The sequence below is a fragment of the Macaca mulatta genome, chromosome 11, assembly GCF_049350105.2.
Source record: "Macaca mulatta isolate MMU2019108-1 chromosome 11, T2T-MMU8v2.0, whole genome shotgun sequence".
In the NCBI taxonomy this organism is placed as follows: Eukaryota; Metazoa; Chordata; class Mammalia; order Primates; family Cercopithecidae; genus Macaca; species Macaca mulatta.
In genome coordinates this window covers 7,209,182-7,234,010 of record NC_133416.1, presented here as the reverse complement: position 1 = coordinate 7,234,010, position 24,829 = coordinate 7,209,182, and the positions used below count along the sequence as shown (strand labels likewise).

General features: G+C 48.0%; 1 long non-coding RNA gene across 4 annotated transcripts in view; it reads left to right on the top strand.

The window, feature by feature from the left end:
* The window catches only part of LOC107000736 (uncharacterized), a 92,742-nt gene that overhangs the window by 9,842 nt on the left and 58,071 nt on the right, over positions 1 to 24,829 (top strand). For all 4 annotated transcript variants that reach the window (XR_013400789.1, XR_013400788.1, XR_013400787.1 and 1 more), the window contains exon 3: positions 94 to 174. This is a non-coding gene — a long non-coding RNA (uncharacterized LOC107000736). The remainder of the gene's footprint in view (positions 1 to 93; positions 175 to 24,829) is intronic.

Sequence of the window (24,829 nt, the reverse complement as noted above, 5' to 3'; positions counted from 1 at the left end):
GCTTCCCCCTCTGCCTAATCCTGCTTCATTTCTTCAAGGGTCAGATTCAAGAGACTTCCAAATCAACCTCTTACATTCATATCCCCATCTTAGAATCTGATTTCCTGGAACTAACCTGTGGGAAGTGGATACCAGTGACTACGTAGCAAAATCTGGCCAATGAGAAAAAAGCAGGTATGTTCCCTAAGACTGTTTTGCCTGTGACCGGGCTCGGTGGCTCACGCCTGTAATCCTAGCACTTTGGGAGGCCGAGGCGGGTGGATTGCCTGAGCTCAGGAGTTCATGACCAGCCTGGGCAACACGGTGAAACCCCATCTTTACTAAAATACAAAACATTAGCTGGGCGTGGTGGTGTGCACCTGTAATCCCAGTTACCCTGTAGGCTGAGGCAGGAGAAATCACTTGAACCTGGGAGGCTGAGGTTGCCGTGAGCCCAGATCATGCCACTGCACTCCAGCCTGGGCCATAGAGCGAGACTCCATCTCAAAAAAAAAAAAAAAAAAACTGTTTTGCCTTCAAATTTTGGATCTGTTACTACTACCAAAAGCATTTTGAAAAACTGCATACATCTTTGTATACTTTTGAATCTAAAATCTTTCTTTATATTTTAAAATGTAACATTTAGCATATTATTGGTGACATTTAAGATGAAATAATTCCCTTTAACTTTTTATTTAAAAAATTCAAAGTTTTAGGAATTTGCAAGAATAATATAATGACCTTTTGTATACCCTTTACCTAGACTTGTCAGTTACTGATATTTTGCCCCATTTGGTCTCTCACATTCTATCACTAGAATTACTGATATATAATTAAAACAGAAATATATATATGTGTTTTTTTTTTTTTTGAGATAAGGTCTTGCTCTGTTGCCCAGGCTGGAATGCAGTGGCGTGATCATGGCTCACTGTAGCCTTGACCTCCCTGGACTCAAGTGATCCTCTCAGCCTCCCAGGTACCTGGGACCACAGGCACCTACCACTGCACCTGGCTAATTTTTGTATTTTTTGTAGAAACAAAGTTTCAGTATGTTGTCCAGGATGGCAGAAATATATTTTAAATATATATTCAACTTAAAAAGAAAAATTTAATTGAGATTGTACCCTTCCCCATTGAGATGGACAGAGCTTCCCCTGTACCCCAACATTTTTTCAAGGAGAGGCAACATGTGCAGGGGTTTGGCTCATGTGTGGACTGAGGCAGCCTTGGTCTGAATATTGGTTTTGCTACTTATGGGCTGTGTGGTCTTAGGTTGTTTAACCTCTTTGTGCCACAGAATCTTCATATTTGTGTCTACGTCATATGGTTGTGGTGAGGACCAAATGAGTTAATATATATAAAGTACTTAGAACATTACCTGACATATTGTAAGTATGGTTTATGTTTATGGTATAATAGAATGTACCAGTGGATGAATAATTATTTATTGCTAGAATAATTAGGGTGCAGAGCAAATTAACAAGAAGATATATCATTAGTAAGTCGGAGGTTTCCAAAAGATGTATTCATGATCATTGTTCAATGCATTATTTACAGTAGAATCACATCTCAGTGGTAAGTTAATCTAAGAACATGGTAGGAATAAATAAATGAGCCGAGAAGTGATTGATAAATGATAGCAAATTGGAGACATGTAAAAAAAAATTTTAATGACTGAGGCTAGGCTTAGTGGCTCACGCTTGTAATCCCAGCACTTTGGGAGACTGAGGCAGGTGGATCACTTGAAGCCAGGAGCTCGAGACCAGTCTGGACAACATGGTGAAACCCCTCTACAAAAAAGTACAAATATTAGCCAGGTGTGGTGGCTCCCACCTGTAGACCCATCTACTAGGGGAGTTGAGCCTGGGAGGTGGAGATTGCAGTGAGTCAAGATCATGCCACTGCACTCCAGCCTGGGTGACAGAGTGAGACCCTGTCTCAAAAAAAAAAAAAAAAAAAAAAAGAATATGACTTTCCATTATTCAATAATTGGGAGCAAAAGGGAATGAAGATGTTTTTTCCTACAAGTCTTAGTAAATATAGAATAGTAAAGTGCCTTTGATATATGTTCCTTTTTTTGGAGGATGCAATGCTCATCTGTTGCTAGTAAATGTGAAACTTTTTACTTCCCCCTTCTTTTTTTTTTTTTGGAGACAGAGTCTCGCTCTGTCACCCAGGCTGGAGTGCAGTAGGTGCAATCTTGGCTCACTGCAACCTCCACCTCCTGGGTTCAAGCATTTTTCCTACCTCAGTCTTCTGAGTAGCTGGGATTACAGGTGCCCGCCGCCCACACCCGGCTAATTTTTGTATTTTTAGTAGAGAGGGGGTTTCAACATGTTGGTCAGGCTGGTCTCGAACTCCTGACCTCATGATCCACCCACCTCGGCCTCCCAAAGTGCTAGGATAACAGGCGTGAGCCACTGCACCTGGCCTCACTTCCCCCTTCTTGAAGTTGTGCAAAATATTTGGAGAAGAGCAGCCCTGCCAAGATGGCAGACAGCCTGGCCCTGGACTCTGTGTGAGGGTTCAGAAGCTGCTCTGTGGCAGATCTGCCTCTAGCTTCACAGGAGCTGGGCATTGTCTGGGTGCTTTTAAGAATCATGATGATCTTTAAGATAAATAGATAAGACATGGAGCTCTGCCTCGATAAGCGAGCTTATCACATGCATGATGTAAGGTGCTATCACTATCAGTATTTACTACCTGACTCTCCCTCAGCACTCCAGTATTCCTGGGGAGCTTTGGGGGTATGGAAAGTAATACTGTCCCTACTTCTACTCCTGCTGCACCCCGTCTGAGCCCACAACATCCCAACACATCTTCTTAACTTCACATTTTGCCCTTTACAAAAATATATACAGGACAGAGAAGATAGGAAGACCTACAAGAGGTTTGTGGTGATTTCATTAAAAGAAGACTCACCCACACCGATATCATTATTATTTATTTTTAAAAATTTTATTTCAATAGTGTTTGGGGAACAGCTGGTGTTTGGTTACCTGGATAAGTTCTTTAGTGGTGGTTTCTGAGATTTTGGTACACTCATCACCTGAGCAGTGTACACTGCACCCAATGAGTAGTCTTTTATCCCTCACCCTCCCCACCCTTCTCCCTGAGTCCCCAAAGTCCATTATTATCATTCTTATGCCTTTGCCTCCTCCTAGCTTAGCTCCCCCATTTATAAGTGAGAACATACGATGTTTGGTTTTCCATTCCTGGATTACTTCACTTAGAATCGTGGTCTCCAACTCCATATACATATCACATTTTCTTTATCCACTCGTTGGTTCAACTCAAACTGATATTATGAAGCATCCTTTTTTCAGGGCCATGACGCTTTTACACTCCAAGCATTCTATCTTAAGATTTGGGAAAGTTGAGAGGTTGTGTGCTGCCTAAAGTATTCTATGTGGCGTGGGTTATTATGATTGTTTGTAGACACAGGTTCTTGTTATGCTCAAGAGAGCCACCTGCCTGGCCTCCCAAAGTGCTGGGATTACAGGCATAAGCCACCGCACCTAACCAGCATGGATTATTTCTTAACACCCCCTTTCTCTACAAAAGTTATTTTCAGCAATAATCATGAATTGAGGTTTTCATATTGGCCCTCATAAAACAAAACTATTACAACTTGTAATTTGCTTTCCATTTCACTTTTTTTTTTTTTAAAGACAGAGTCTCGCTCTGTCACCCAGGCTGGAGTACAATCTCAGCTCACTGCAATCTCCGTCTGCTGGGTTCAAGTGGGTCTTGTGCCTCAGCCTCCCGAGTAGCTGGGATTACAGGCGTGTGTCACCACGCCCGGCTAATTTTTGTATTTTTAGTACAGACAGGGTTTCACCATGTGGGCCAGGCAGGTCTTGAACTCCTGGTCTCAAGTGATCCTCCCACCATGGCCTCCCAAAGTGCTGGGATACAGGCGTGAGCCACCACACCTGACCTCCTTTTCGCTGTTTTAAATTTTTAACACAAATAAAAAGTCCAAGTAGACAAGAGGAAAATAAGTTATTCCTTTGTCTTTGCAATCATGGCACCATCATTGTGTGTTTTGAATCTACCATTGAAAGGCAGAGATATGTGGTTCTGTTCGTGGAAAAATGGGTCTTGATCCTTGAAGCCCAGAGGGTTCTGGGATCTCGTGCAGGAAGGAATCAAGGCGAGTCACAGAGTGCAGTAAGAAGACAGTTTATCGAAAGCTATTCTGTTACCCAGGAGGGCGTCCTCTGGAAGCAAGCAGAGGACTGCCCCGGCTTTGTTTTAAGTTTTTCTCATATGGGGGTCTGGTCGATATAAAGGTTAAACTAAGCTGTGTCTACATGTGGGTGAGCAGACTGCATGAGAGAGTTGATAACTCTGTTGATTTAAAGAAAACTCTCCATGACATTTTAGTGTGTAAGTATTAATACATCAAGGTATAACTATGATTGTCTTCAGAGCATATGTTGATGTGGGTATCGGGACATGTGGACTCTCCATTGTTGTTGGAGCGGGTCTTTGTAGGCATCTTTAGACTGTTTCCTCAACTATAAACACACCGTGACTATAGGCTGTGACCAGCAAGGGATGTGCCTGTCTAGTGTGTGTGTGTGTGTGTGTGTGTGTGTGTGTTTCCAGTTCTGAGATGGAGTTGATTGGCCGGGTGCCGTGGCTCACACCTATAATCCCAGCACTTTGGGAGGCCGAGTCGGGAGGATTACTTAAGACCGGGAGTTGAGACCAGGCAGGCAACATGGGGAGACCCTGTCTCTAAATTAAAAATGTATATATATATCTAGATGGAGTTGAGTGTAAAATGGTGGCACTGGCTCTCCCAAGCTCCTGCTTCCATAGCAGCTCCACAGGGACGGAGGCGCTGACCAGCCCGAAGGAAGAAACCCGTGTAGCTGAGTCTGCGGGTGTCAGGGGCTCACTGTATAACGGGAGTTTTCAGCTTTAATTTCTGTATAGGAGATAATGATATTTAAACGCTAAGTTATAAAAACAAGTTAACTTGAAGTTCACATATTATTTATTTATTTATTTATTTTGAGACGGAGTCTCACTCTGTCACCCAGGCTGGAGTGCAGTGGCCTCATCTCAGCTCACGGCAACCTCTGCCTCCCAGGTTCAAGTGATTCTCCCGCCTCAGCCTCCTGAGTCGCTGGGATTACAGGCACGCACCATCACGCCCGGCTAATTTTTGTATTTTTAGTAGAGATGGGGTTTCACCATGTTGGCCAGGCTGGTCTCCAACTCCTAACCTCAGGTGATCCGCCTGCCTTGGCCTCCCAAAGTGCTGGGATTACAGGCGTGAGCCACTGCGCCCGCCCAGCCGAAGTTCACCTATAATGAAAACTCAGTGGTAATTACAGCATTTATTTAGATTTAGAACTTAGACCAATAAAATACATTTTCAGGGAGGAATGTTCTATCACTGACATTGTTTAGGATTGCTGGCCCAGGGGATAACAAAGAGCCTTCGGTTGGTTGGTTACTCTTTTACAATTCTCTAGGGACAATGAAGCCTCTATTCCCTGCCTTGGCCGTGGTGGGAAAACGGTTTCCACTACCTGCTATTGCCTACCACTGATAAGAGGTCTACCTTTCTCTTATAAAGTGGCGGAAGGGTGACTCATGTCAAAAGGCTGGTGGGACGCCAGCCAGCATGAGCACTTGACCCCTCTCCTACTTCGTTCCTATCCTGTCCTGCCTCCATCCTGCTGTTTGGACAGGAGATGTTGCAGTCCTGGACCTTGACATTGAGAGACTTGCCCTAGGGCTGGCATACCGGAAGGAGCCCAGGACCCTGGCTCATCAGCACTCCATGGAAAGTGCTCCGTCTTCAGACTGTGAGGGAGAAGTAAGATCTCATCATTTCCGAAGTCTCACTCTCCCACCCAGGCTGGAGTGCAGTGGTGAGATCTCGGCTCACTGTCACCTCCGCCTCGTGGGTTCAAGCAATTCTCCTGCCTCAACCTCCTGAGTGGCTGGGATTACAGGTGTGCACCACCATGCCCAGCTAATTTTTGTATTTTTAGTAGAGACAGGGTTTCGCTATGTTGGCCAGGCTGGTCTTGAACTCCTGACCTCAAGTGATCCATTGGCCTTGGCCTCCCAAAGTGGTGGGATTACAGGCGTGAGCCACCATGCCTGGCCCTCTTTTCTGAGGTTTCTGACACTTTCAGGGATCAGGGACATTTATGCCGGAGTCCTGACATTTAAGCTGAGGTGTGAAGAATGAATAGGTATTTTCTGAGTAAGAAGAGGGAAGAGAATTTCAAGGAGTTGGGGGCTTGGGTAGGAAAGCTAAGAGCCAGGAGACCACACGGTGAGTTTGAGGAATGGAAAGAAGCTTTGGATGGGGGAGTTCAGAGTGCCAGGGCATCTGGAATAGGAACCCCAGAAGGACTTACCTGCGCAAATTATTGATCTGTGCTCATTGGCATTGCCTAATATTATGTTTGGGAGTTCTGGGGTGCTAGGAGGTTCTTACAGGCCAAACCATGAAATCCAGGGCCTCACCTTCCTAGGGTTGCCCCAGGCAACCTCTGTTTGTAAAGAATCCTGTTTATTATCTACTGACTCATGGTCATCTGTGGTTTCTATGGTTTCTGCCAACAATGAAGCATAAATCCATTCCTAGAGGGTGGGGTCTACAAGGTGGGGCTGTCCTCTCCCTTTTCTGGCTCAGAGCTCCTCACAGCTTCCCAGCCTGCCACAGCGGGGGTTGGGGGAGTGTCTTTGTCTATGGAATCTCAGATGTGGGGCTCCTTGGGAAGCCGGGACAAGGAACCCAGTGGAGTGAAGGGACAGATCTCTGCAGTCAGGGCTGGGGCCACGTCCATTGAGTGAGAGAGAACTGGGCTGCTCTAAGCTGATCAGAAGCCCTGTTCCCTCTGCATAACTAGAGGAGGAGCCCAGGAGATGGAGAGAGAGACTCCAGGAAGAGTTAGAGCAGGATTAGGAGATCTGGCCCCTTTCTTCACCGGGGACAAGCAGAGTTTGTTCCCCAAAGTTGTGGCAGATATATACGTGCAAAGCTGGGAGGAGCAGTTGTTTGGCAACTGGCAGAGACGTATATATGATGTATAAAGGAACCAAGAGAAAGAGAAGCCAGAGGGACAGGTGAACTTTGAAAAGATTATTTCATTTCACACATTTGCACAAAGCCAAGGTTACAAAGCATTTGTGCATCTATTTTCTCATTTGCTTGTCATAGAAACCCTGTGAGGAAGCCAGGGCAAGAAATATCAATCCATTTGAAAATGAGTAAGCATTGGCTGATAAAGTTTTTTTTTTTTTTTTTTTTTTTTTGAGACGGAGTCTCGCTCTGTCGCCCAGGCTGGAGTGCAGTGGCCGGATCTCAGCTCACTGCAAGCTCCATTGCAGGTTCACGCCATTCTCCGGCCTCAGCCTCCCGAGTAGCTGGGACTACAGGCGCCCGCCACCTCGCCCGGCTAGTTTTTTGTATTTCTTAATAGAGACGGGGTTTCACCGTGTTAGCCAGGATGGTTTCGATCTCCTGACCTCGTGATCCGCCCGTCTCGGCCTCCCAAAGTGCTGGGATTACAGGCTTGAGCCACCGCGCCCGGCGATAAAGTTTGCTTAACATAGCCAAGGTCAAAAACAGGACTAGAATTTAGAGCTCCTGATTCATAGTTCAGTGCTTTCTTTAAACTTTTTTTTTTATTTTTTTAAATAGAGATGGGTCTGTCTATGTTGTCCAGGCTTGTCTTTAACTGTTAGGCTCAAGCAATCTTCCTGCCTTGGCTTTCCAAAGTGTTGGGATTACAGGCTTGAGCCACCACACCTGGCCCAGTGCTCACTCTTCCTCCCTCCCTCCCTCCTTCCCCGCCTCCCTTACTTCCTTTCCTTCCTTCTTTCCTTCTCTCTCTCTCTCTCTCTTTCTTTTTTGACAGAGTGTTGAGCCACCACACATGGCCCAGTGCTCTTTCTTTTCTTTTCTTTCTTTTTCTTTTTTTTCAGAATCTTGCTCTGTCACCCAGGCTGGAGTGCAATGGCAGGATCTCAGCTCACTGCAACCACCACCTCCTGGGTTCAAGCAATTCTCCTGCCTCAGCCTCCCAAGTAGCTGGGATTACAGGTACCTGCCACCACGCCCAGCTAATGTTTTTGTATTTTTAATAGAGACGGGGTTTCACCATGTTGGCCAGCCTGGTCTCAAACTCCTAACCTCAGGTGATCCACCCGCCTCGGCCTCCCAAAGTGCTGGGATTACAGGTGTGAGCCACCGCGCCTGGCCGCCCAGTGCTCTTTCTACCAAATAAATGTCTCAAACTTGGGCCTCCATGGGCCATTTTAATGGATGTTTAATACACAAAATGCCAAAATTTTGGGTCAACTTAAAAAATGGTCAGCTGGGCACTGCCGGTGGGTCATGTCTGTAGTCCGTGCACTTTGGGAGGCCAAGGTGGGCAGATCACTTGCAGTCAGGAGTTCATGACCAGCCTGGCCAATATGGCAAAACTCCGTCTCTACTAAAAACACAAAAATTAGCCGGGCATAGTGGTGGGCGGCTGTAATCCCGGCCACTTGAGAGGCTGAGGTGGGAGAATCACTTGAACCCGGGAGGTGAAGGTTGCAGTGAGCCAAGATCATGCCACTGCACTCCAGCTTGGGTGACAGCGTGAGACCCTGTCTTGGAAAAAAAAAAAAAATGTCCCTGCCGGCGTGGTGGTGCACCACCTGTGGTCCCAGTTGCCCGCAGAGGCTGAGGTGGTTGGATTGCTTGAGCCTGGGAGGTCAAGGCTGTAGTAAGCTGTGATGACACCACTATATTCCAGCCTGGGCATCAGAGCAAGACCCTGTCTCAAAAACAATTTTGTCTCAAATTTTAAAATAATGTATTAAAACACTAAAAAAGTAACAACGGTGTCTCTGTTTTAAATCAAGGAGAAGGACATTGTCATCACTAGATTATTTAAATTCAGCTTGGTGTCAGACTTTGGGAACGACATCCAGTGCTTTGTGGCTGTTAGACAGTCCTAGATAAGCTGATGAAACTTGAACTCAGAACTGTGGCAGACATCCTCAGGGAGGGTGATTTGCCACACCACCAGGACCTACGTCTGTAAGCACACTACACTCAAAATTTGGAAGATTGTTTTAACCCTGGGTGATGGTGGCAAATAGATTTCTTATCCCACCCTTGGCTTCGTTGGAAAGTATTTCATGTTCTGATGTTGAATTTCAACTGTTTTTTTATTGTGGTAACATATGCATAACATGAAGTTTACTTTTTAATCTCAGTGGTTTTAAAATATATTCAATAATATGTTTTTGATTTCTTTCTAAAAAAAAAAATCCAATGTTGGGAAATAGTAAAGCGTTGATGATGCAACTGTGCCAGAGTTCTAAGTTCAAGAAATCCTGGTATTTTATTTCTAACATGAAGGTTGTAAAATACTGGTCCTGAGTCATAGGTTCTGTTGTGTCACTAAGATATACTACTTGAACAAACCCTTTACAATGAGATTAATGCTTTTCGTTAGCATATCAATGTCACAAATGTCATCCTGCCTTTAAAAAAACTTGTGTGATGGAAAGGAAGAAGTAAAGCTATCTGTGTTTGCAAATGTCATGATATTATATATAGAAAACCCTAAGGAATCTACAAAAATAATTAGAATCTACAAAAAATAATTAGAGCTATAAACCAGTTCAGCAGAGTTGCAGAATACAAGATCAGTTACATTACTAGTTCCGGGCTTTTCTATATACAAAAATCAGTTGCATTTCTATGCACTAGCGATGAACAACCTGAATGTGAAATTAAGAAGACTGTCTACTCAGAATAGTATCAAAATGAATAGAATACTTTGGAATAAATTTAACCAAAGAAATGCAATAATTGCATACTAAAAAATATTGTTGAAAGAAATTAAACAAGGTCTAAATAAAATCAAAGGACAGCCTATAGTTATTGTCTAAAAACTTAATATTGTTAAGATGTTGATACCAAATTTATCTACAGAGTCCATGCAATCCCTGTTGAAACTGTCTCCCCAAACCCCAGAAATGGACACGCTGATCCTAAAATTCATACAGAATTGCATGGGACCTAGAATAAACAAAACAATCTTGAAAAGGATCGCAGTTAAAGGATTCATACTTCCTACCTTTCTTTTTTTTTTTTTTTTTTTTTGAGACGGAGTCTCACTCTGTCGCCCAGGCTGGAGTGCAGTGGCCGGATCTCAGCTCACTTCAAGCTTCGCCTCCCGGGTTCACGCCATTCTCCTGCCTCAGCCTCCCGAGTAGCTGGGACTACAGGCATCCGCCACATCGCCCGGCTAGTTTTTTTGTATTTTTTTTTTTAGTAGAGACGGGGTTTCACCATGTTAGCCAGGATGGTCTCGATCTCCTGACCTTGTGATCCACCCGTCTCGGCCTCCCAAAGTGCTGGGATTACAGGCTTGAGCCACCGCGCCCGGCCCTACCTTTCAAAACTTACTACACAGCTACTGTAATCAAGACGATGTGGTATTGGCATAAGGATAGATAAAGAGACGGCTGGAACAGAATCCAGTCCATACATCGGCCGGGCATGGTGGCTCCCGCCTGTGATCCCAGCACTTTGGGAGGCCCAGGCAAGCGAATCACGAGGTCAGGAGATCAAGACCATCCTGGCTGACACGGTGAAACCCTGGCTCTACTAAAGATACAAAAAAATTGGCTGGGCGCGGTGGCTCACGCCTGTAATCCCAGCACTTTGGGAGGCTGAGGCAGGAAGATCACAAGGTCAGGAGTTAAAACCAACCTGACCAACATAGTGAAACCCCCTCTCTACTAAAGATACAAAAAAATTAGCCAGGCCCACATGGTGGCGCATGCCTGTAATCCCAGCTACTCTGGAGGCTGAGGCAGGAGAATCGCTTGAACCTGGGAGGCAGAGGTCGCAGTGAGCCAAGATCGTGCCATTGCGCTCCAGCCTGGGCAATAAGAGTGAAACTCCATCTCAAAAAAAAAAAAAAAAAAAAATTTGCCAGGCGTGGTGGCAGGCGCCTGTAGTTCCAGCTATGCGGGAGGCCGAGGCAGGAGAATGGTGTGAACCCGGGAGGCGGAGCTTGCAGTGAGCGGAGATCGCTCCAGCCTGGGCGATAGTGCAAGACTACGTCTCAAAAAATAATAATAATAATAATTCCTGTCTGCACATCTATGGTCAATTGACTTTTGCCAACGTTGCCAAAACCATTCAGTGGCAGAAAGAATCGCCTTTTCAACAAATGACACTGAAACAAATCAATGTCCACATGCAAAAGAATGAATTTAGACTCATATCATACCATATATAAAACTTAAAATACATCAAAGATCTAAATGCAAGAGCTAAAACTATAAAACTCTGAGAAGGAAACATAGGTGGAGCCTGGGCAACATAGTGAGACCCCGTCTCTACAAATAATAAAAAAAATTGGCCGGGCACGGTGGCTCAAGCCTGTAATCCCAGCACTGTGGGAGGCCGAGACGGGCGGATCACGAGGTCAGGAGATCGAGACCATCCTTGCTAACCCGGTGAAACCCCGTCTCTACTAAAAAATACAAAAAAAACTAGCCGGGCGAGGTGGCGGGCGTCTGTAGTCCCAGCTGCTCGGGAGGCTGAGGCAGGAGAATGGCGTGAACCCGGGAGGCGGAGCTTGCAGTGAGCTGAGATCCGGCCACTGCACTCCAGCCTGGGCAACAAAGCGAGACTCCGTCTCAAAAAAAAAAAAAAAAAAAAAAAAAAAAAATTAGCCAGGCATGATGGTGTGCTAATTGGGAGGCTGAGGTGGGAGGAGCGCTTGCGCCTGGGAGGTTGAGGCTGCAGTGAGCCGACATTGCACCACTATACTCCAGCCCGGACAGTGGAGGGAGATCCTGTCTCCAAAAAAAAAAAAAAAAAAAAAGGGGGAAACAGGTGAAAATCTCTGTGACTTTGAATTAGGAAATGGTTTCTTAGAAATGAGCACAAGAATCAAAGAAAAAATAAATTAAGAGAAATCAAACTTTAGCAAAATTAAAAGCATTGTGGGTTAAAGGATACCAATAAGAAAGTGAAAAGACAATCCACAGAATGGAAGACTATATTTGCAAATATCTATCTGATAAGGACCTAGCATCCAGGATATACAAAGAACACTTTTTTTTTGTTTGTTTGTTTTGTTTTTTTGTTTTTTGTTTTTTGTTTTGGTGGACTCTCACTCTGTCACCTAGGCTGGAGTGCAATAGTGCGATCTTGGCTCACCGCAACCTCCACCTCCTGGGTTCAAGTGATTCTCCTGCCTCAGCCTCTCGACTAGCTGGGGCTGCAGGCGCACACCACCAAGCCCAGCTATTTTTGTTTGTTTGTTATTTTAGTAGAGACAGGATTTCACCATATTGGTCAGGTTGGTCTTGAACTCCTGACCTCAGGTGATCCACCCACCATGGCCTCCCAAAATGCTGGGATTACAGGTGTGAGCCACTGCCCCCGGCCTATACAAAGAACTCTTACAACTCAACAATCAAGACAACACAATTTTTAAAATGGGCAAAGCATCTGAATAGGCATATCTTCAAAGAAGATATAGAAATGGCTAATGAACACATGAGAGGATGGTCAGCATCATTAGTTATTAGAGAAATGTAAATCAAAACCACAATGAGATATCCCTTCACATCCATTAGGATAGCTATATAATAAAATCAAGGAAAGCAACCAGTGTTGGTGTGAATATAGAGAAATCGGAACCCTCAGACACTGGTGGTGGGAATGTAAAATGATTCAGCTGCTTTGGAATACAGTTTGGCAGCCCCTCAAAAGGTTAAACATAGAATCACCATATAACTCAGCAACTGCACTTGTTGGTATATATCTGAGAGAAGAGAAAACGTGTTCACACAAAGACTTGTACATGCATGTTCACAGCAGCACTATTCATAATACCAAAAAGTAGAAACAACCCCAACGTCCATTAAGCAATAATGAATGAGATAAACGTGGCATGTGTAGTCCCAGCTATTTGAGAGGCTGAGGCGGGAGGATCTCTTGAGCCCGGTAGGTTGAAGCTGCAGTGAGCTAAGATCACGCCACTGCACTCCAGCCTGAGCAACAGAGTGAGAACCTGCCTCAAAAAAAAAAAAAAAAAAAAAAAAAAAAAAAAAAAAAATTAGCCAAAGTAATTCAAATGTGCATTCAGTGATGTGATTAATGAATGAACAAAATGTGGCGTAGCCATACAATGGAATGTTATTCAGCCGTAAAGAGGAATGAAGTTCTGTTGCATGCTACGACATGCATGAAGCTTGAAAACATTTTGTTTAGAAGCCAGTCACATATTGTATGATTCCATTTATATAAAAAGCCCAGAATAGGCAAATCCATAGCGACAGAAAATAGATTAGCAGTTGCCAGGGGATGGTATAGGGAGAGAATCTGGACTAACTTTTTTTTTTTTTAATATGGTCTCACTCTTTCGCTCAGGCTGGAGTGCCGTGGCACAATCAGAGCTCACTGCAGCCTCAACCTCCCAGGCTCAAGTGATCCTCCCACCTCAGGTGCACACCACCATACTGGGCTAGTTATTTTATTTTATTTTATTTTATTTTATTTATTTTTTTTTTGAGACGGAGTCTCGCTCTGTCACCCGGGCTGGAGTGCAGTGGCCGGATCTCAGCTCACTGCAAGCTCCGCCTCCCGGGTTCACGCCATTCTCCTGTCTCAGCCTCCGGAGTAGCTGGGACTACAGACGCCTGCCACCTCGCCTGGCTAGTTTTTTGTATTTTTTAGTAGAGACGGGGTTTCACCGTGTTAGCCAGGATGGTCTTGATCTCCTGACCTCGTGATCCGCCCATCTCGGCCTCCCAAAGTGCCGGGATTACAGACTTGAGCCACCGCGCCCGGCCGGGCTATTTTATTTTTTCTAGAGATGGAGTTTGGGCATGTTGTCCAGGCTGGTCTCAAACCCCTGAGCTCAACCTATCTGCCTGCCTCGTTCTCCCAAAGTGTTGGTATTACAGGTGTGAGCCACTGTGCCTGGTCTTTAAAATGGTGACTTGTTTTTTTTTTTTTTTTGAGATGGAGTCTTGCTCAGTTGCCCAGGCTGGAGTGCAGTGGTGCGATCTCGGCTCACTGCAAGCTCCGCTTCCCAGGTTCACACCATTCTCCCACCTTACTTAGCCTCCCGAGTAGCTGGGGCTACAGGCACCCGCCACCACGCCCAGCTAATTTTTTGTATTTTTAGTAGAGACGGGGTTTCACCGTGTTAGTCAGGATGGTCTCAATCTCCTGACCTCGTGATCCGCCCGCCTCGGCCTCCCAAAGTGCTGGGATTACAGGCATGAGCCACTACCCGTCCTAAAATGGTAACTTTTAAATTATGTGAATTGTATCTCAATAAATAATGTCAAATTAAAACAAAATGCAGTTCACCTTTGCTTTCTAGGCTCAGAGTACCTCATGGTGTGTGTGTGGGGTGGGGCGCTGGAGTGACAGGGAAGCATTCCCTTGTACATGCTGCCTGTTTCCACATGATCACATTGAAAGGAATGTGTCCTTAGTGACTGCAGCCTGAGTCACATGAAGGTCATTTCAGTCTGTGCATCAGGAGTTTAGCCAGCCATGAAGAGGACTATTGCTGGGCGTGGTGGCTCACGCCTGTAATCCCAACACTTTGGGAGGCCGAGGTGGGTGGATCATGAGGTCAGGAGTTCAAGACCAGCCTGGCCAACATGGTGAAACCCCGTCTCTACTAAAAATACACACACACACATACACACACACACAAATAGCCAGGCATGGTGGTGTGCGCCTGTAATCCCAGCTACTCTGGAGGCTGAGGCAGGAGAATCAGTTGGAGGTTGCAGTGAGCCGAGATTGTGCCACTGCACTCCAGCCTGGGCAACAGAGTGAGACTCCATCTCAAAAAAAAAAAAAAAGGACTCTGGTAGCAGATACATATCATGGTGATTGCTCTTGTGTGTTGCCATTGTTATGTGACATGCAACAGTGGCATTTGATAAAACTGCTTCTAAGTATGTATTTATTTATTTTGAGATAGTCGTGCTCTGTCGCCCAGGCTGGAGTGCAGTGGCGCAATCTCGGCTCACTGCAAGCTCCGCCTCCTGGGTTCACGCCATTCTCCTGCCTCAGCCTCCAGAGTAGCTGGGACTACAAGCGCCCGCCACCACGCCCGACTAATTTTTTTTGTTTTTAGTAGAGATGGGGTTTCATCTTGTTAGCTAGGATGGTCTCGATCTCCTGACCTTGTGATCTACCTGCCTCAGACTCCCAAAGTGCTGGGATTACAGGCGTGAGCCACCGTGCCCAGCCACTTCTAAGTATTAATGTCATTAACCTCCCAGCTAGTTTGTCTGGCTTCTTTGTCGTTCAGTGACTTGCAGCTGTAGGAGTGAGGGCAGTTTTGAATGATATGCTATATTCTTGCACAAAATTAAATTTTTATTCTGGAAAATGTTGCTTTGTGCTTATTCTGGGGGAAAAAAAAAATCAGTAGACTCTGATTGTGACTGATACAAAAGATCTGATGACTTCGAGCCAAGAGCTGACATTTCATAGCAGATAATTCACTGGGGACAAGGAGTGAATAGCCAGTAAAACCCAGTTTCTAGATAGTCTCTGAGGTAGCTCTTCTCTACAGTTTCTCTTTGCTGCTTGGGCTAAATAATCATTTACATTTTTCCTTCTTCCTCTAGCACATACAGCTATTTTATATTCCCACTGAAATCCTGGTCACTGTTTATGTGGATGACATTATTCTGAGCTGTCAAATGCATTTTCATTTTCATTGCTACTCTGATGAGTCAGTGAAGCACTTTTGAGCCATTTAATAACTTTTGTAATTTGGAGATATTGCACGACCATATGAATGCATAAAGCACATTTTAAAATATAAACAAAAACCTGTACAGGATGGAAAATCAGATTAGCCCAGGTGGCTGGGCGCAGTGGCTCATGCCTGTAATCCCAGCACTTTGGGAGGCTGAAGTAGGAGGATTGCTTGAGTCCAGGAGGTGGAGAACAGCCTGGGAAACATAGTGAGACCTTGTCCCCACAAACAATAAAATTAGCCAGGCATGGTGGTGCATGCCTGTGGTCCCAGCTATTTGGGAGGCTGAGGTGGGAGGATCTCTTGAGCCCCGGAGGTTGAGGCTGCAGTGAGCTGAGATTGAACCACTGCACTCCAGCCTGGGCAATAGGGTGAGACCCTGTTTCAAAAAAGAAACAATCCAATGAAAGGATTAGTCAAGATAATTCAAGCAGTCCTGGAAACCCCTTGTGCAAATTTTACGATTGTAATAAGTAGTAAAAACATAATCATTATTAGAACATAATGATATTTCTGTGACAGCCATAATCACTGTCATTTTTCAGATCTGTGAAAAGTAGGGGAACAAAATTGTTGATCACTTTGTCCTCTGAAACTATCTGAAGGATAGTCCTATTACCTGAGGACCTGTTGAGTAAACTGTCCTTGGGCCTCACTCTGAGAAACATTTCACTGCCTTAAGAGATATCAAATTCCTAAGAGATGGGCTGTGGGGAAGACGATTAAAGGACAGATGGGTGGACAGAGGCCATCTGGAGGCTTGAGGGGAGACAGAGTGGACTCGGGCATTTTCCGAGTCCTACATTTCTTCCTCTGGCCTGGGAGTACGCTGCAATAATTATGATCTACCGCCAGAGGGCACTGTGGCACTAGGGACGCCAGCCTTGGACCCCCTCTGGGTCTGGCCTTCCTATGCTTCTCCATGTGTTCTTGACGGCTACCCACCTTTCAGCTCTTTAACCACATTAATTTTGTTTCTTTCCTTACATTCAGGGTTCTTAACCTGGCAACTATGGTAGAACTTTTTATGGTCAGTGAACCTCAGAATTTATATATATATGTCTGAATAAGCATATATACCTCTATCTAGAGGTAGGGTTTTTGTTTTGTTTTGTTTTGTTTTGTTTTGTTTCTCAGAGTCTCGCTCTGTCGCCCAGGCTGGAGTGCAGTGGCATGATCTCGGCTCACTGCAAGCTCCGCCTCCCGGGTTCACGCCATTCTCCTGCCTCAGCCTCCCAAGTAGCTGCGACTACAGGCGCCTGTCACCATGCCCGGATAATTTTTTAATATTTTTTTAGTAGAGACAGGGTTTCACTGTGTTAGCCAGGATGGTCTTGATCTGACCTCGTGATCCGCCTGCCTCAGCCTCCCAAAGTGCCCGGCCTAGAGGTAATTCTATAGTTGTAATCAAGTTCTCAAAGGTGTATGTGACCGTCTCCTCCCACCAAAAGTCAAGAATTATTGCCTACGTAGTAGTATCCACTTGAAGGCGTAGAATACAGTGATGTTAGGGACCAGTTGGTTGACCAGGGGCAAACACTTTATATAGGTTATGTAATACAATCCTCAAACTGCCTTGCAAGATGTCCCCATTTTATCAATGAAGAGCCTGAAGTTCAAACAGGTTAAGACTGCCCAGGTCACACAGCCAGGAAGTGGTGAGGCTGGGGTTCAGTTCCTGGAGTGTCCAACGCTGCGCTGTTGCCACACTGAGAGAGAGTCTCACCCATTCATCAGCAAAGATGTGGAAGGCACCAAGGACATGCCCAGAGCTGTGCTGGGTGCTGGGGATAGAGTGGCGACCAAACAGCATTGGTTCCCGCCTTCAAGAAGCTTCATGCCTGGAGGAGGTGGTGACGGAGGTCGTGGGGGTGGGAGATAGACACTAAACACACCAGCACGTAGCTACACACTGGGAACCGTGCTCCAAAAGAAATGAACAGGGCGCAGCAGAGGCCGTGGGGAAACCTGCGGGTACACTGGCTAGGGGAGGCTTGTCCGAGGAAACAGCGTATTAGCTCAAGGTGAAGCTGGGATAGAGTCCACAGGGAGGGAGAGCCCGGCCTGGCTGGGCAGGGGGTGCAGTCAGCAGGGCTTTTCTAGGCCAGGCCAGTAATTCAGATTTTATTCTAAGTGAAACGGGACACCATCGTGGAGTTTAAAGCAAGGGAGAGGCTGGGCCAGTGCCTCACGCCTGTAATCCCAGCACTTTGGAAGGCCAAGGTAGGTGGATCACCTGAGGTCAGGAGTTCAAGACCAGCCTGACTGACATGGTGAAAGCTGAGATGGGGGAATCACTTGAACCCGGGAGGCAGAGTGAGCCGAAATCGCGCCATGGCACTGCAGCCTGGGCAACAGAGCAAGACTTCCTCTCAAAAAACCAAGAAGTAAAAGCAAGGGAGAAAGAAACTTGAGCTAATTTATGGGTTTTTCTTTTTAATCATGGCAAAAAAACAAACCAAAAAAACATAAAATGTACCATCTTAACCTTTTTTTTTTTGAGATGGAGTTTCGATCTTGTTGCCCAGGTTGGAGTGGAGTGGCACGATCTCGGCTCAGTGCAACCTCCACCTCCCAGGTTCCAGTGATTCTCCTGCCTCCGCCTCCTGAGTAGCTGGGATTACAGGCGTGCACCACCACACCCGGCTAATTTTGTCTTTTTAGTAGAGATGGGGTTTTTCCATGTTGGTCAGGCTGGTCTCAAACTCCTGACTTCAGGTGATTCACTCTCCTCAGCCTCCCAAAGTGCTAGGATTACAGGCATGAGCCACCACGCCCGGCCCCATCTTAACCTTTTTATTTATTTATTTATTTTTTTTAAGGTGGAATCTCGCACTTTCACCTAGGCTGGAGTGCAGTGGTGTGATCTTGGCTCACTGCAAGCTCCGCCTCCCAGGTTCATGCCATTCTCCTGCCTCAGCCTCCCAAGTAGTTGCGACTACAGGCGTCCGCCACCACGCCTGGCTAATTTTTTTGTATTTTTAGTAGAGACGGGGTTTCAGGATGGTCTCGATCTCCTGACCTCGTGATCTGCCCACCTCGGCCTCCCAAAGTGCTGGGATTACAGGCGTGAGCCACCGCGCCCGGCCATCTTAACCATTTTTAAGGGTACATTTCAGTTGTACTAAATGCATTCACACTGCAGTGCAACCTATTTCCAGAACTCTTTGCACCTTGCCAAGCTGAATCTCTGAACCCATTAAACAATAACCCCCCTATTCTCCCCTCCCCCAGGCAACTGCCATTCTACTTCTTTCTCTGTGATCTCGACGACGCTAAGTGGACTCATACAGTACTTGTCCTTTTGTGACTGACGTATTTCACTTTGCATAATTTCCTCACTGTTCATTCATGTTATAGCATGTGTCAGAATTTCCTTCCTTTTTCAGGCTGAATAATATTCCACTGTATATAGCATTTTGCTTATCCACTCATCTGCTGATGGACACTGGGAAGGTTCCTTTTTTTTGTTCTGTTTTGTTAACAGCTCACTGCGCCCTCAACCTCCTGGGCTCAAGTGATCCTCCTGCATCAGCCTCCCGAGTAGCTGGGACTACAGACAAACACCACCACACCAAACTAATTTTTAAAATTAAAAAAATTTTTTTTGTACAGACAGAGGCTTGCCATGTTGCCCAGACTGGTCTTGAACTCCTGGGTTCAAGTGATCCGCCTGACTTGGCCTCCCAAAGTGCTGGGATTATGGGTGTGGGCCACTGTGCCCCGGCAGGTTCCATCTTTTGGCTGTTGTGAATAATGCTTCTATAAACATGGGTGTACAGGTATCTCTTTGATACCCTGCTTTCAAGTTATTTTTTTTTCTTTTTAATTAATGTTTTGGGAATTATAAAATACATGAACTTGGTACAAATTCCAGAACCACTCTGGCTGGGGTGGAGGAGAGATTGGGTGCAGTGGAAAGCGCAAGGGTGTTTTGTGGTCCAGGTCAGAGTTGGGCTGGCCTGTCATGTGGTGTGGGCCTGCTGATGGGACGGGTGGACAGCAAGGCTCTGCGTTAAGGTCCTGGAGGCTTTCTTTTTTTTTTTTTTTTTTTTTTTTTGAGACGGAGTCTTGCTCTGTCACCCAGGCTAGAGTGCAGTGGCCGGATCTCAGCTCACTGCAAGCTCCGCCTCCCGGGTTCACGCCATTCTCCTGCCTCAGCCTCCCGAGTAGCTGGGACTACAGGCGCCCGCCACCGCGCCCGGCTAATTTTTTGTATTTTTAGTAGAGATGGGGTTTCACCGTGTTAGCCAGGATGGTCTCGATCTCCTGACCTCGTGATCCGCCCGCCTCGGCCTCCCAAAGTGCTGGGATTACAGGCTTGAGCCACCGCGCCCGGCCGGTCCTGGAGGCTTTCACGTGGTGAGGTCAAGTAGGCAGTCAGGTATGAGTCTTGAGCTGAGTGGAAGTCTGTGCCAGAGAGAGACGTCGGGAGTCAACGTGCTGGGGATGGTATCTAAGGCAAGCGATGGTCTAGGCCTAGGCAGAGTGCAAATGCAGAGGAAGGGGGCCGAGACCAGCCCCTGATGCTTAGAGTTGCTGGAAGAGGCACATAGTGGGAGGAAAAGCAGGAGGCTCAGCACCAGGAGCTGACTGAGCGGGGAGTGGCTCACAATGGAGGCGTCCCCTGTGAAAGACAATGGGGAGAGGATGAGGCACCCACTGTGCTGTTGGTGACTTGGACAAGAGCAGTTTCAGGCGGGAGGGAGCGGCAGAGGCCAGACAAGAGAGAATGGAGGTGAGGGAGGTGCAACCTCGTGAACAGGCAGCTCCAGAGAGGCTGGGCTCTGAAAGACAGCAGAGAAATGGGGCAGTCTTGAGCGAGGGGGAGGTGGAAAGGAGGGAGCTTTGGGTGATCGTTTTGGCTTTTTAAGATGCCCGTGTTACCACATGCATGGGGTTTTTTGTTTGTTTGTTTTGTTTTGAGACAGTCTCACTCCTTCACCCAGGCTGGAGTGCAGTAGCACAATCTCAGCTCACCGCAACCTCCATCTCCTGGGTTCAAGTGATTCTCCTGCCTCAGCCTCCCGAGTAGCTGGGATTACAGGTGAGCGCCACCACACCTGACTAATTTTTGTATTTTTAGTGGAGATGGGATTTCCCCATGTTGGCCAGTCTGGTCTCGAACTTCTAACCTCAGGTAATCCGCCCACCTGGGCCTCCCAAAGTGCTGGGATGACACGTGTGAGCTACTGCGCCCGGCCCCCAAATTCATGTTTTGATGCTGAAGGGAAGATCTGGCAGGGAGAGGGTGAAGATGCAGTTGGCAGAGTGGGGACACATGAGAGGACAGAGCCCAGGGCGCCTGTGGATGGCTGGTTTTTGGGGTCCCCTCTTCCGTGCTATCAGGAGAGAAATAGGAGGCGGGTTCTCATGTAAGTGGTGAATTTGGCCTTAGGAATTTAAGAAAGTTCTTATCTGATGACTCTACATTCCCCACGAAGGGAGAAGTGTGTCAGGTGAAATCGGGGGCATGGTTGGGGAGAGTTCTAGGCCGCTGGAGACTGCATAGTGGCCACAGCGGAGAGTGGGCGAGAACCAACTTCACAAACATCTTAGGTCTGTTGGTGCCATTGGGAGCCCACTGGAGGGTGGCGAATAAGAAGGGACAGTGCCCTCATCTGCTCAGGTGTTGTTTCCTCCACCAATGCTGGGCACTGTTGGCGTGGCCTGGAGCGGTTCATCCAGGGCAAGGCTTTGTCAGGAGAGTATGACGGAGGGAGAGAGAGGGAAGGGAATGGGGGACTTTTGCAAAGGAGTGGCTCTCATGAGGAACCCTTGTCTCTCTGCTGGTTGAAGTGAGAAGAGAAGCCAGAGGAGAGATGGCCTTGGGGGACAGGTAGACAGAGAGGGGGATGGAGCCGGGGCCTCCGAGGTAGGTCAGTTTCAGGTAAACGACAAGGTCAGGATGTGGCCCCAGGAGTGGGAGGCTGGGGTGGAGGAAGTGGTAATCAGAGAGGAAGAGGACAAGGAACAAAGGGGCCCTGGTGGTGGACAGGTCCCTCGCGCGGAGGAGGAGGCTGCCTGGAATAATGAGAGGAGTGGGTGCAGAGCAAGACAGGAGCCAGGGGCTGAGCCTTCAGGAAATGAGGGGGTGAGCAGGAGGCCAGAAGACAGTGAGGAGGAGAGAGCGCTGGAACGGGATGCCCTGCTTCTTAAAGGATGTTCATAAGGGGTGGGGTGGGGGCGGGGGGGGCGTAACTTCTGGAAGCAGCCATGGGGAGCCAGGAGGACACCAACCTCATTTCCTGCTCCTAAGGTGTGTGGGGAATGTGAGAATAAGATGGAGACGAGATGTGAGGAACAATTTTCCGACCCCATAGGATATGAGGCATGAAGACTGGCCACTAAAGGAATGCTAGGAAGTGTCTCTTTTCTTTCTGGGACCAGAACTGACTCCCACCCCCTCTCCTTCACTTCCCTCTCCTCCAGTCTTTTTGAGGTCTGTTCGGCACTGCCTGGCGTCCTTTGGTGTAGGTTTAATTCACTCAACAAACCGATTGAGTCCCAGGATCTGGCCATTCTAGGAACTGGAGACACAGCGGGAACTAAAGAGAAGGAGGAGTCCACATCCCAGCAAGGGGTTTGTTTAGGTTCATTCTTGGTGCAAAGCTATTAAAAGGGAGAGTTACTCATGGGTGCTGTAAATGGGATGTGGAGTGAGTTCAGAGCGTGAGTCACTCTTGCTGCCTAGGGGTGGGGAAAGGTGGAGTGGCAGTGGTGGCAAATGGAAAAAGGCCAGAACTTGGTGTTTGAGGACTTGGGGCTGTGTGGCCTTGAGCAAATCATTTGTTTTTTCTGTCGCTGACCTGGAAGGCAGGGAAGAGTCCCTCATATTCCCCACATTGCTGTGGAATTAAATGAATGTGTTGCCCAAATAACTAAGAGCTATGCAAATGATCCTTATGCCATTCCTTAAGTCTTCATTCCCTTCTCCTAGTATGGGCACAATAGCAGCCTCCTGCCTCCCACGGTAGGTGTATTAAATACAAATCTATGCTCGGCACGGTGGTAGGTGGCACTGGGTAAGTGCTGGTCGCCCTTGTTAGTCCAGTCTCTGTTCAATGCCAGTGAATTCGCCACCATCTCAGGACCCAGCTCCACCGGGAAGGAGAAGTGGGTAACTGTTCCAGGCAGAGGGCTCCAAGTCAGGGTGCTGGAGCCAGGCATGGATCTGCTAGGCACTCACATTCGGGACCTTAGTCCCTTGGGGATGACAGTGGAGGAGGAAGCCCCCTGATGAGGAAGGCTTTCTGCTTGCTTCCTTCTCCCTTGCAGCCCAGAGCCCCTCATCCATCCATTCATTTCGTACATTTCTATTGAGGGACTACTGTGGGCAAACGGGGCTTACAAGTCCGGATGGGGTGGAGAGCAAGAGAGAAGAGACCGCTGCTCTCAACGGCCTGCCGACCAGGCGCAGGATGAGATCACTCGCCATCTCCCTGGAAGCTAAGGCTATTTCTGGTCTCTCCTCTGCAGGCTGGGTGGGTAGTTGGGCTGTTCCAGCTTCCAGTTCCCACTTGGCCGTGGCTCCTGGTACCCTCTCCTGGTTGTGTTTCCTCCACCAATGCTGGGCACTGTTGGCGTGGCCTGGAGCGGTTCGTCCAGGGCAAGGCTTTGTCAGGAGAGTATGACGGAGGGAGAGAGAGGGAAGGGAATGAATGGGGGACTTTTGCAAAGGAGTGGCTCTCATGAGGAACCCTTGTCTCTCTGCTGGTTGAAGTGAGAAGAGAAGCCAGAGGAGAGATGGCCTTGGGGGACAGGAGGTACCAGGAGAGGGCCCTGAGACTCATGTTTTAAAAGCAGAAGTGGGCGCGGGGGCAGTGGCTTGTGCCTATAATCCCAGCGCTTTGGGAGCCGAGACCGAAGGATGGGCTGAGGCCAGAAGTTCCAGAGCAGCCTGGACGATTCCGCAAGATCCGGTCTCTACAAAAAATGAAACAATTAGTCGGGTGTGGTGGCGCGCCCCTGTGGTCCCAGCTAGCCAGGAGGCAGAGGTGGGAGGATCGCTTGAGCCTGGGACGTGGAGGTTGCAGTGAGCCGACATCGCGCCACTGCACTCCAGCCTGGGCGACAGAGCAAGACCCCATTATCTACAAGAAAATGCAAAAATACTCCAATGCACCCCATATGTCCTTTCTGGATTTCCGGGTTGCCGCCGATTGGCACTTTGTCGCCGGAGCTTAAAAACAGCTCGGCGCTCTGAGGAGGGCGCTGGCGGGGCGGGGCGGGGCACCCCGGCTGCACTTCCGCGCGTGGCCGCGAGGGGGCGCGGCAGAACGGGGCCGCCGGGTGCCGCGGGTGAGTCAGGGCGCCGCGCGGATGAGTCAGCCCTCCGTGGGCTTACCGCGCCCCCTCCGCCCCTCGCTTCCTTGCCCGGCCGCGCCCTGACGGCCGCCTCGCCCTGAATCTCCGGGATCCCAGGCTCTGCGCTGCGCTGCACGCTCCCGGGACTCCCCTGCCGCCAGGAGACCGCGCCTCCCGGGATCACAGGGCAGGGCGCGCCGGCCTGGGCCAGGCCGTTCCCGCGGGCCCTCCCGTGGCGCCTCTCCTGGGGCCGGGCGCCTCTCCTGGGGCCGGGCGCGGCTTCCCTCCCAGAGCGGGTTTCGGGGCCCGCCCCGGCTCGGCCTGGATTCGAGGGACAGCGCTGCCAAGGACCGGCCGTGGGCGGCCGCCGCGGGGGGAAATGTACCCCCCAGCAAAACACGTGGGGAGAAAGCCCACTCTTCCTTCTGTGTGCCCCGGTGTTTTGGCCTCTTCTCAGAGCAGATCAGGGAAAAATAGGAACTCCTGGGTGGGTCCCCGCTTGGCAGGTTGAAGGTGTCCTGACAGGATCTGGCTCAGAATCCGAGTGTGTTAAAGCTGCGGAAAACTTGCCAAACCTGGGCCACCGGCTTCACCTTGGAGATCCCGCCCACGGACGCGGGGACTCTCCAGATAGTCCCAGAATTCACAAGTCAGCCCTGCTGGGCTTCCCACTCACAAGGTGCATGCAAAGTGCCTAAAATAGTGACTGGCGTGTAGTCAGCACTCCGCTACGATTGCAT